Source organism: Passer domesticus, chromosome Z, assembly GCF_036417665.1.
Source record: "Passer domesticus isolate bPasDom1 chromosome Z, bPasDom1.hap1, whole genome shotgun sequence".
NCBI classification, from domain to species: domain Eukaryota; kingdom Metazoa; phylum Chordata; class Aves; order Passeriformes; family Passeridae; genus Passer; species Passer domesticus.
In genome coordinates, this window is record NC_087512.1 from 83,046,185 (window position 1) to 83,059,353 (window position 13,169).

Below are 13,169 nucleotides of genomic sequence, written 5' to 3' on the forward strand. Positions count from 1 at the left end.
TGCTTCTGGGAAGCGACCAAAGCTTGCCCTTGCCTGATGGAGCCAGTGCAGGTGGGATCTGGAGCCTAAAAGTATCTGCCTTGCAGTGGGCCTTGTTCCAGATGCTTCCCAGCAGGTTGCAGGCATGTGTGTGGAAGATGTTGGCTGGGAAGGAAGCAAGATTTGCTTTTGCTATAACCTTAGGCAGGGAAGCAGTACAAGTGGCTGGGTTTTGCCATATCTGGCACCCAAGTACTCAAACAAAGGTGAAGGCCATTAGCGTGGAAAAGAAATTTTCTTGGAGTTCCTTCCTTAAAGAAATGCCAGAGTAGTAGAGATGAACATTCTCCCTTCTTCAAGGGAGCTGGAAGAGAGACCTAGAAATTCTGCATGACCTGTTGACTACAGCAATGCTGGTGCACTGCCCCAGTGTGTGTGTCCCCATCAGCTCTCCTGAGAAACATCCCGTTTCTCCAAGTTTCAGGGAAGGAGTGTTGAGGTGAGAGACCAGCTCAGCAGGCCAAAGGAGGGAAAACATCAAGTGACATTATTGGGCACCAGACAATTGAGAAAGGGGGCAGGATGAATGCCGCCACTTGGACAGAAAGCTTTTCACTTGGTTCTGCAGAGAACGATTTGCAAGCTCTAGCTCCTCTCAGAGCCAGAGGAGAGGCAGCGGCAGGAGTCCTTGTGGTTCTGCAGTGCAGGAAATGTGGAATGGGCCCTTGGACAGAGCCAGCCTCCCATGCTGTCGGAACCCAGGACATCTCTCTGGATGCCCTGGATGTCTCAAAGCCCTTGCAGGAGCTCAGAGACCCTGGCAGGAAGGCAAAGACTGCTGGAAATTCAATCTTAATTCATGGAGCAAATTGCCAACCTTATATGAAGAATTACAAGTCACAAAATTTAAGTAGCAATCACAGGGTGAAGGGAAAAATTTTGGAGCACTGTACAGGGGGGTTTTGAATCTTGTACTGGGGAGTTTGGAATTCTGTATGTGGGGGTCAGGAGTTCCAAGATGGAAGGATTTGGGCATGCCCTGTCCTTCTTCTTTCTTCTCCCTGGCATCCATGTTCAGGATGATATTTGCTACATCTAATCAGACCATGCTTGTGCAACAGAAAAACAGGGGAAGTGTGGAGGATTTTGTGGACAGTTAGCTAGCTGACAAAGGTCACACTGACATAATAGCGTTAGTTAAGCAAGAAGGAGACAGGTACAGGAGCCAGCAGTCAGTGTCTAAATCAGGCAAGGACACTGTGCCCTTGGTACAACGTCAGGATGGGGGAGAGGATCGTTAGTTAGAAATATGAAGGAAAGATGAGAACAGCTGCAACATAGCAGCCACAAGAATGCTAAGGTAGGTGTAGTTAGCTGATAAGTAACTAACCAATAATGAGCTCGCCTTTTGCAATATGTATTGGCCTCATTAACACCAATATAAATGTGTGTGCCTATCAATAAAGTTTTGAGATTTGCTGATCACTCATATTGAGTGCCGCATTTCTTCTTCTGATCTCAACAATTTAGGCTGAAAAAGACTTCTGAGATCAGGATATTTTGCAGCTTATAATGGAACAGCTCATGGGATCAGGTTGTGAAGCTGATGCATTTCTCAAAAATAATTTTAATTAATCTGTTTGAATTTTGAATCAAAAAATCTATTTGGAAAACTGAAGGAAATGCAGTTTTGGCTTCCTGGGTTTGGTGGGGGAATGTGTGGGCAGCAGTGTCTCTTGTGTCAATCAGTGCTCATTTAGCGTGTGAGTACAGGTGGGTCAGAACTTGCTTCCTCTGGCACCAACACACAGAAAGCTCACAACACCCTTCTCCCCCAACAGCTCACTGATTTGAAGTTTACAGCTCCTCTCTTTTGAAATTTAATTTTAAAATTTAAATATCTTGAAATGTATTGGCCAATATAATATAATTTCAGCAGTAGCCATGCATGAGTGCAAGAAAGAACTCCCAAAAGAACTCAGGGAAACTTTAAAGTCAGCCACAAAACTGAAAAATAAAAATTTCAAGCAATGCTTACTACAAATTCTCTTGTTTTGCTACTAGTAATTTAGAGACTCATTTACTGTTTTCTAAAATATATGAGAAACTACACAAGTAAGGGCTTTGCAAAATGAAAGTTCTGCCAAAGCATAAATAGTTGTGTATTTATATCCCTGTGTGTCTGCAAAACTGGGGAGTCAGGATTATCATGCCTGTTTCAAGCAGGACATAAAACTTACCCTGAGTTCTTAGTCAATATCTGGACCTCTGTATGTGTTGACAGTGGATATAAGAAGTGCTGATGATCATGCAGAGGAATAAAGTTGTTCTAAATTGGGGTTAGAAATTACTCCTTCCCACCCCCTTTCAGTGTTTGATATCAAAAAAGAATCTGGTAGAAGATCTCTTTGCTCATTCTGCCCCAACAAACCACAAGAAGAGAAGCTGTTTTTAACTAGATGACATATTTAGTAGTTGCCTTGCCAAAAAATTTTTTTCCTTTCAAACTGGAAATAGTTTTTTGTTCTGAAATAATGATCTTTATTATCTGCATCATTCTTTTTTCCTCTGAAGCTGGTCCCTTCTTCGTGGAAGTTTATTTTTGTAAGGCTTTTCCAGGTTTAGGAACTGCATTTGATGACTGATAGGATGTTTTTTCCTTTGCTTTCTGACAGGTAGGAGCAGCTGTATACTTGGTAATTAACTTACTATGCTTTTGCTTAACCACTGTGCTTTGACTGTATGCTGGCTGAGGAGGGAAAATGCTGCATTTTTCTCCTGTTTGTTTTTTGTGTTCAGTCTACAAAAGCCAATTTTACCAAGCCCTTGAAACAGCCAGAATATTTAAATAGAGCATCAAAGTAAAAGGAGGGCTGTAGAACTGCTGTCAATAATTCTTTTTTCCTTCCCCCGCTCTGTGTTCACTTTCTCTGAACATGGTCATTCTGGACAGTATTGTAAGAGCACAGAGGCAACAAAAAGCAGATGGTTACTATCGTTTCACTGAATGGAGCCAGTTTTACTTGGCTGAAGGTATTTTCTAATTCCTGTCCTCTTGCCTAACATTCATGAAAGGCCTTTCTGAACGCATTGAAGTCCTGACTGTTTTCATATAACATTTGATTTCTTTTACCTATAAAAGCACCAGGACCATCTCTGATGTTTTTAAGTACATCCTTATGCCCAGGGTTTTATTGCCACTGTGGTTGACTTACATCTGTGGAGAAGCACAACCACTTTCCTTATGCTTTGTCCAGAGAAGCTGTGGCTACCCCTGGATCCCTGGCAGTGTCCAAGGGCAGTTTGGATGGGGCTTGGAGCAACCTGGGACAGTGGAAGGTGTCCCTGCCATGACAGGAGTGGCACGGGATGGGCTTTAAGGTCCCCCTAACCCAGTCCCTGGTTCTGTAATTCAGTGACAAACAACACCTGTAACCATGGGCAGAGTTGGATACACTTGAACTTCAGCAAACAAAGCAGCAGCCACAGCTTCCTCGTGCTTTGCTATGGCAAATTAATTGGAATTGAGGAGGAAGTGATTAGATGACGTTTGGAGGAAGCTGCAATGTCTGTGGAAATCTAGTGGATGGTGGTGAGGATGAACCTGTGTTAAATAGACACAAATGATTAAATAGACACTTGAAAATGTGCAAGTTTGCTGCTATTTCATTAAATGAGCATCTGTTGCAACTTTGTTATTTTAAAGCTCATTACAGTGTTTAAATTTGATTTTGGTTTTTTTTTTTTGTCCATATGTGTCTTCTTATGTTGTGAGATTGTAATGTCTTTTGTGTGAAACTTGCTGTGTCCTGCCCCAATACTTTGTCAGGTCTGTGACAGCCGATTTGGTAGCTGTGAACAGCTGTGAACCCAACTGAAATTCCTGTCACTTGAGGGGCTCAGGAGGAAGAATACTCAGCAACAGCCTCCCCTCCACCAGGATGAAGCACCTGCACAAACGTCAGCCAAGGAGAAATAGCAAGAGATGGCCTTTGCAGTATCTGACACATTTGCTTTTGCTTAGTGTTTAATATTGAAGCCTGAAATGGGTAGAAGAGGTTCTGCAGAGCATAGGGGCTGACAGCAGCATCCCCAGGTGGGTCTGTGCATTTTGGCAGAGTCAAGCTCCAGCAGCAGGGGGGCTCCCCGAGCAGACAGCAAAGGAAAGGTGGCTTTGCTGCACATTCTCCAGCTGGAAGCAGAGGGAAGAAGGGAAGGGAGTCCCTGGATTCTGGAAGGCTTGTGGCTGGAAAGGACCCTGCCCGTGGTTCCATCCAGGGTTAAGATGCCATGAGGGAGAGGTGCCCGTGCCCCAGTGAAGGCACAAATGAGACCACAGGAGAACAAAACCAGATTTTATTTGACATGGATTTTATTGAACAAGAAATGGGAGTTAGGGAGCTAGAAATAGGAAAGAGGTCTTGGAGAGCGAGAGCTGAGAAGATGATCAGTTGGAAGTAGATACTTTTTAAAGTCCTCTCCTGCCTTCTGGGATTCTAGAAGACGTGCGGATGTATATATTTATTTAATATTCTTATTACTATTCCTTCTTCTTCTTTACCTTCTTTCTTCTTTCCCTTCTTCTTAAACGCTACCACTCTTCTTTCTTCTTGTTCTTTATAATATTCTTCTTATTCTCATTCTAATTAATCTTATTCACTTCATATGCTTACTATAGTTCTTATGTTTTATCATTCTTATATTAATTACTATTTTTTTCATCTTCATCTTCTTATTCCTATTCTCGTTCTTATTATTCTTATTAAACTTATTATTTTTATCTTGTTCCTGTGTCTTCCTCTTATCTACTACTACTACTTCTTCTTCATCTTCTTATCCCTATTTTTTTTTTTTTTACTACTAATATTTATTAAACTCTTAAACTATTTCTTAAATGGGAATAATGGTGTGAGTCCAAGTCCTGCAGTCACATCCATGGAGCAACACCTCTCGTCTGTGCCATTCTTCAGGGATACAATCCCAAAAGACCAGCATGGAGTCCTTTCAGGGTGAGAGGAAATGGCCATTGATTTCCAGGGGAGGTTCCGATTCAATATCTGAAGCAATTTTTCTCTGACAGAGGGGCATTGGAAGAAGCTGCCCAGGGAGGCGGAGGAGTCACTGTCTCTGAGGCGTTGAAGAGTTGTGCAGATGTGGCCCTTGGGGACGTGGTTTTGCGGCGATGGTGGTGCTGCCACACTGCCAGTGGCCCTGGGTGAGCGTCAGGGTCTCTTCCCACCTTGATCACTCTGTGGGATTCACTGCTGAGCGCCCTGGCTCCAGTCGTGTCCCACGCGTGCTGTGTGGGGCTGGCCACTGTGGTGACTGTGGGTGTTGGGGAGATGCCCCCGGGCCGCTCCAGGGCTGCCGGGGCAGCTGAGGCTGCGGGGCCATGTCCAGGGCTCCCTGGGCCCCGGGCCGGCCGCCATCTGCAGCCCCGGGCTGGGCAGGCGCGGGCGCTACTCCTGCGGCTGCGGCGCCAGGCAGCGGCAGCGGAACAGCGCCCGCAGCGCCCGCAGCGCCCGCCTGAGGCGGCTGGGCCGCTTGCTGAGGGCAGCCGGCTGCTGCCTGGGGGCCTGCGCTCCCGGCTGGGGAGCTGAGGCCTCGAGAGGGCTGAGCGGGGCAGGCTCCGGGCTCTGCGGCCCTGCCTCGGAGCCCTGCTGGCCCTCGGAGGCTTCGCTGTGCAGGGAGGGAAGCGAGGCGCACGGTGACTCCGGTGCCTGGCTCTCAACCCAGGCCTCCAGAGGGAGGGGCGCTGGCAGCTCGTCTGCCTCAGAAGCTGACAGCCTTTGGGCGCTGCCTTCTGCTTCGTACGGCTCGAGGACGCTGACTTCATCCCAGTCGTCCTTGTAGTCCTCCCTCAGGAAGGGAGTGGGCCTGAATCTAAAGTTGCTCGTGCTTTCATGGCTGTCCTGGGTGAGGTCTGCGCCACTGCTGTTGTCTTCCTCCGTGGAAACGTCTTGGAGGGCTTTGAGCTCTGGCTCGCTACAGTCTTCCCACTCGGAAGAGCTGCTGACCTCTCCTTGGGACAGCTCTGGCTCTGCCTCACCTAGATATTCTTGGGAAAGCTCAGTCTGGGGGTAGTATTCCCAGTCTTCATCATCCCCAGCTGAGGTCCAGTCCTCACTCTCTCTCTGAGCCAGCTGGTACAGCTCTTGCTGTGCCCTATCTCCCCAGGCCGCCCTCACAGCCCCCTCCCACTGGTGCAACTCTTGGGGACTCCCAGCTCTGCGTGGCGACGCCGCCTTCACTGCCATTACTTGTACCAGCTGGTACAATTCACAGCCTGTCGCCCCTTCCCAAAGGCGATACTCTCGAGCCCCAGTGTCTCCCCACTTGTCATCTGTGTCAGGTTTGTTCTCGTCTTCCATGATGACAAAGGGCTTCTCCTCCTCCTCAGTGCCTGACTGTGGCCAGGCTGAGGCACCCACTGCCCCCACCAGGTGCCCGCTGAGGGCCTGGTCTTGCCCCCAGCTGGGCAGGGGGCTGGGTGATGGGAAGCAGTTGAGGATTGTCTTGTTCGCTTCCATCTCTGCAGTCCTGTAGCACGGACAGATCCCGGGAACCGCTTCCTTCTGCAAGAGTGGCTCTCACGGGAGTGGGCACCCCAGGGCTCTGCACCCCTTATATACCCCCAGCTATGGTGGGGCCCTCTGATGTCACAAAGGTCTGTGGGCACCGTCATGTTCCGCATCATCAAGGGCCCTCTGATGTCACAATGGTCTGTGGCACCGTCATGTCCTGCATCATCAAGGGCCCTCTGATGTCACAATGGTCTGTGGGCACCGTCATGTCCAGCATCATCAAGGGCCCTGTGTCACAAAGGGCCACACCCAGCGCCCCATCCGCAGCGGAGCCCACTGGAAACTGCATGGAGGAGCCCCCAGACTTGGGCACTTGTAGTCCTTGGTGTGCCCAGGCCCCTCCCGCAGTCTTACAGTGTGCCCACTGTGCCATGGTCCCACTTGACAGCCTGACGTGCCCCCTGCAGAGCCCTGGCTTTGGAGAGTGGGCTACTCTGGGCACCAGCCATTGGCCAGATGGAGACAGCCAGGGACTTGTGGGCAGTGGCTCCATGTGCAGCTGCAGGCTGGGGATGGGGGGTGTCCCTCAGGGCTCTGCCTTGGCCCTGGGGCTCTTTTGTGGCTTCCCCAATGGCACAGGCAGTGGATCAATCTCCCCCTCAGCACGTTTGCAGGGGATGGGGGAGCTGAGACGGGCAGGGGCACCATGGCAGGATATGGCCATGCACAGGAACCTGGACAAGCTTGAGAAGTGGGAGACAACCTCATCTGACAGCTTCATGAGGTCCCACAAGGCCAAGTGCCAGGTGCTGCACCTGGCCCGGAGCAATTCCTGAGTCCCGGATTCACCCGGGGCAGAAGAGACCTTCAGATGTGTCTGTTTGGTGCCGGCTCCCTGGCTGCTCCCAGCACCTCCAGAACCAGCACTTGGCTGGGTTTGGGCCTTTCCCATGCCTACTTCCCGCAGGGCTGGCCAGAGGGGAGCACCCCCAGCCTGTGCCTCTGCCCCCCAGCCCCTGTGGGCTGCTGTGGGTGGGAATGCTCCAGAGGGGAATGTCCTTGCAGCAGAAGTGCCAGAGAGAGCCCAGAGCCAAAGAGTCTCTCTCCTGTAGGCACTGCTTCTTCATTGCATTGAAATATTTCCAGTGCTGGAGTGGGCTAATGGGTGTTCCTCATCCCACCCAAAAAGAAGCTGATGGTTGGCTATTATTTGAGAATTTCTCTCAAGTTGAGCCTGGCAGGGGGTTATTTACAGAGAGAAGCTGCTACAATAAATACCCTGATGCCTCCCCCAGGGTCTGCGTGTTTCAACACTCTTGGCCTTTGCAGATGTAATCATCACAGAACTGAGGTCATTTGATATTACAGAAAGGTTAAAAAACTATGCATGGGAAAGTCATAACGAAAATTTCTAACTAACAAAAACTGGTTTGCCCTGCAGCCTTGAACTCATGTGCTTATACCCTTCCCAAAAGAAAACCTATTCACTGAAGATGCATCATCATCCCAAAAACATGTTGAAATTAGGCTCGTGATTCCCTCAGGGAGCTAGGAGGTCATATTTTGCTGCAGCCAAAAGGTTATTAGAAAAAAGAATGAAAGCTGTTGGTGCTAGGTGGTGTTAGTTCTGGTTTGCATTTGTTCCAGTTAATTTCTTGGGTGTTGCTGTGAGCTGGAAAAGGGCCAGGGTTGAACACCAGAATAAAAGAGAGGTAGGAGAAGAGGAGAGGGGACAGAAAAGTAGGCTGTCAGGAGAGAACATAAGTTGCCTAGCACCCAGCCAAAGGGGAAGGGGACAGGGATCACCCAAGGCTGTGAAAAGCAATCAAAAACAGCATTGTGTTGGTGTGTGTGTATGTTCAGCTCTCAGGAGACAGAGATACACAGCCGGCTCAGTTGAATCCTTATTTAAGAAGAAGGTTCTCGTTTCCTTTAATGACTTTGTCTCCATTTAATGGTAACTAAGAGTTTGTTTATTTCTAACACCTCTTTCCCAGCAGCTCAGAGCTGCATTGCACAGCGCTTGCTGTGCTCCAGAGAGCACAAAGCAGGCTGGCCTGGTGGCCCTGAATATTTCTGCAGAACACTCTGCATTTCACACCTTTGCTGTGGCTCAGGGCAGAACTGCAGGCCTGCAGGCGCTTCCTGGCAGAGCTGTGGGAGGCACTGGCTCCTGCAGATGGGAGCTGCCAAGCTGTCAGTGCCTCAGGCTGGCCTGGCTTGCCCTGGCAGAAGTGCCGTGCCTGAAGGACGCTGCCCTGTGCTCCAGCCTGCCCAGCAGCCCGGCTCCCTGCGCCGCTGCCCAGAGTGCTGCACACACTGCTGCCCTTTGCCAGGAGTCACAGGGCAGCCGGCACAAGAGTAGGAATCCTCAGCCAGGCCACCGGCCCTGGGCTGCCCCTGGCCTTTCTCTGCTCCTGGGCAGACTCCAGACGGCCAATGCCTCCAGTCTGGGCTGTGCCCAGCACGGCTCCGCTTCCCCTCGGGAGCAGCCAGCTGCCAGCTGGGCTCTGAGAGCGGAGGATTCGCCCGCTGCCAGGAAGAGGCACCCAGGGCCCGGCTGCTGCCTCCTGCAGCTCCAAGGGCCTCCTTCCAGCCAGTGGGTTACATTCCAAAAGCAGCATGGTCTGGAGAGCATAAATGAGGATGAGCATTCCCCAATTTGACACCATACCAAAGACACTGTATGGGTGACTTCCACCTTTAAGAAACAAAAGAAAATTTACAAGGAAATCAAGAGCTTATTCAGAGAGTGAGAAGGAAGGAAATTTCAGGGAGAGTTTTGGTTTCAGAAACTTTATTAATTTCTAATCCTACTCAGCAGGCCTATTAGACAATCATAACCGAAACCTAAGCCTAGTCCTAAACCCTAATCTGAACCTTAATCCTAGTCCTAACCCTCATCCTAACTCTAGTCCTAACCCTAACCCTGACCCTGACCCTAACCCTAACCCCAACCCTAACCCTAACCCCAACTCTAACCCTAACCCTAACCCTTGTCCGAACCTACAATCCTGCCCTGTGCCGGTTGAGAAGTAAATGGTCCTGATGTGATTTTCAGTTTCTTTGGTGCTTCCTCTTCTTCACTGAAACAATCAGTGGCACCAGGCTGGACACAGGCTCAGCAAATCTTACAAATGGATGCTGCCCAAAGGAAAAAAGAAAATCAACAAAAATCAATGAACCATGACTTTCTCAGCTCAGTGCTTCACAGGATTCCTCTGGCTCCTAGAAAGATCCAGAAAGATGGACCATCTGCACCTCCATCTTTATGTGCAGGACCTTGCCATCACAGGCAAACCTGGCCCAGAATCCCACTCATCCATTTAACCAGGTGTCTTCATCTTGCTGGGATTTTTGCCCTGCCAGTGCTCTAGAAATGGTGCTTTCAGTCCTTGGAGTTTCTTCTTTTCAGGAAACTCCAAAGCCTCACATTGGTCCCTCTCTTTGAACAACAGGCACTGTGCTGATTCCCACAGGGAGACAGAGCAGTGTCTACCTCTCCATGCCCTGCCCCTCCTGTGCTGGATGGCACCTTCCTTCCCAGCAGGGACAGCCCAGTGGCACTGGCTGCTGCACTTCCCTCTCTGCCACACAACCTGGCAGTAACCCTGGGCCAGTTCCTGTCTGCTTGAGCGTGCCAGGCAGCAGATGGGGCTGGGACAAGTCCCTCTCAGCTCTTCCTGTTTGCGTGCCAGAAGCCTCGAAGGGTGGGGTGGGGGCACAACCAGGGCCCCTCAGAGGCTCACAGTGAGCCCCCCACAGCCCCTCCTGCCCACAGCCAAATCTCTGACCACTCAGCCAGCCTGGCTTCCTTGGGTTCCTGCACCACCTTTTCATCTCTCTGTACCCTGCATTGCTCTACTTCAATTCTTTTGCCATTGGATAAAATGGAGCACTCCACCAAATTGCAAAACAGGGCAACAGAAGCAGTCAGAGGACAGAGCACGTCTCTTCTGAGGACAAGCTGAGACACCTGGAGTTATTCAGCCTAGAGGAGAACAGGCCCCAGGGAGACTTCATTGCTATGTTCCAGTATTTCAAAGGGGATTCTCAGGAAGTAGGGGGCACCTTTTTTAACAGTTGCAATAGGACATGAGATAATATTTATAATATATAATGGGGATTGAGTCAGATTAGGTCTAAGGAAGATCTTGTTTACTTGGAACATGATGCAACCCTGACACAGGTTGCCCTTAGAGATGGCAGGTGCCCCATCCCTGGGCAGGGATGGGGTAAACATTCCATGGTAGGTGGGAAGGGGCTCTGAGCAACCTGATCTCTTTAAAGATGTCCCTGCTCATTACAGGACACTTGCACCTGATGACCTTTACAGGGCCCTGCCAGCCCAGCCCAGTCTAGGACTCCTCACCATTGTCATTTGAAGAGCACCAAGAGTGGAGGTGAGCAGGAAGGGGGCTCATCTGATGCCTTGGACTTCCATGGAGGAGGAGCCCATCCCTCGCACCCTGTTTCACCTGCAGACCCTTTGCATTTTACCTGCAGGAGCTCCTTGGAAGACCAGCGCCGCTCCTCATCTGCCTGCAGGCAGCAGCTCAGGAAGTCACGCAGCCAAGCTGAGAGGAGCTTGGGATGCAGCAGCTGTGGGGTCCCTATTGAGGCTATCATGAATTTAGCCTGGAGAAAAAGGAAACATGAGGCTCCACCTGCTGCTTTCACATCTCTAACTGCTCTCCCAGATCTCATTGTTTAACCTCTGTTTTTCAGTGGCAGTTGCTGCCCTGGCAGAGACCCAGAGATGCCTTTCCTTCACCAACAAAAAATCCAATCCCCGATGCTGCCACAGCTTTTCCAATATCCCTCAGATCTTGCCATGACAGCTGATTTCATTGACTGACCTACTCAGTGGGAACTACATCAACAAAAGCACCTTTGCTTCTCTGAGGATTCACACCAGCTTGACAGGCTTTTTGGAAAAGGGACTTTGCTATACTAATTTCAAGGATTAGTACATGAAAGGCATCACTGCAGTGCTTGTTGGCCGCTTTAGCACAGCTGGCATAGAACAAAACTCATCAAGCTTTTTCTCCTGTTCTTGAAAACAATGGTAATTGGAAGGAAAGAAAGGAAATTCATCAGTTAATCCCCAGGTAAGGAAACTAACAATTACAATCTCATATTCCACACAGACACATTAAGATGCCTGCAGAAATGTGTTGGGATGAAAATGCCTGCTTGGGCACACAGGAAACACCTGCAGCTCTGTGTCTCAGCAGTCGGAAAATTTCGTCTTCCCTTATGCAGCAAACGCAAAGCTTTTCATGGTCAGAAGAAGGAGAGGTGCATCCCTACGGTCACTCTCTGCTCATTTGGATACTCAAGTCAATGCATTAATGGTAGGCCCGTCCCAGAAAGTGCCAGGAAACACTGGGAGGTTTTGGCAGGCTCTCCACATCACCAGGTGTTGGCTTGGTGACATGGAGAACGTGGCTTCAGCTCTGAAAGAAACATCATCACTGAATGTTTCAGAAGCACTTCACAAGAAGCAGAAGAGACTCTGTGGCCTCTACACCCTCCTGCCCAGGTTGCAGGCAAGCTTCCCAGCGAGAAGAAACTGCACAGGGGATGCAGTCCCTCTCTGAAAACCACAGTTTTAGAAACTCTGTTTGGTTTGGGTTTCCTTCCTTCATTTCTGGAAGAATAAGAGTAGTTCTAACATCCTTGTTTCCTATTATTGGAGCCATCTACACAGACAAAAGAACTGGAACCACTTATAACTCAAAGGCAAGTATTGCCTGATGTCCTGGCTTGTAAAATAAGCATGTATTCTATTTTTGCCATCTGTTGGGGGTTAGGCAGTTTTTCTTATCTCTTTCAAGAACAATGACACTGCCAGGAAGATAATCTCCTGCTAATGGGCTATTGAAATACTCACTGTTGCTGGTAAGATTAGTTACATCATCCCATTGGGAGATGCTCCACCCAGAGGGAGGAGCCAAGCATCCCTGCCACCATAAAACAAGCATTTCTGAGACCACAGACAGCCTTCTTCGCTGGGTTTCCCAGAGGAATCAGGAACCAAGGCCCAGCTGCTCCTTCACTGCATTTTCAGAAGGGATTTACACCCTTTTGCAGATCGCCGCTCCAGGAGGAGCAGCCACCATCTGGCTGGACTACTATCAACACCCTGACTTCTCAGGGTGTCAGGTTTTTCTCACTCTGCCAGTGGGTTTTTTGCTTGTGCTAAATTACATTGTTATTTAGTTTTTTTTCTTCCTAGTAAAAAACTGTTATTCCCATTCCCATATCTTTGCCTGAGAGCCCTTTTAATTCTGAAATTGTGATAATTTGGAAGGAGGGGGTTTACCTTTTCCATTTCACAGGAGGCTTTTGCCTTCCTTCACAGACTCCTGTCTTTTCAAACCAAGACACCTGAGAATGGAGTTTGTTTGCATGTGGTAAGGCTTGAGTTCCCCCACTGATGCAACCAAAACTACAGCAGACGCTGATGTGTTGCAGGGACATTTTTAGGAGGGGACCTTGGTGCAAGTAGTCCCAGCAGATGACAATGGGATTTTGTCCAATGGCACACAGAATATGGGACAGGTGAGAAAGACAGCGGGATCAGTGAGGATTTGCTCCTTACTGAGGCAGGACTCTGGTTCCAGTAAGGAGGTTCTTCTTCCACCATTTCAACTCCCACAA

General features: G+C 49.3%; 1 protein-coding gene across 1 annotated transcript in view; it reads right to left on the reverse strand.

Annotated features, from left to right (window-relative positions):
* The window catches only part of LOC135290638 (serine/threonine-protein kinase PAK 1-like), a 172,553-nt gene that overhangs the window by 83,479 nt on the left and 75,905 nt on the right, over positions 1 to 13,169 (reverse strand). The gene's annotated exons all lie outside the window — the stretch shown is intronic.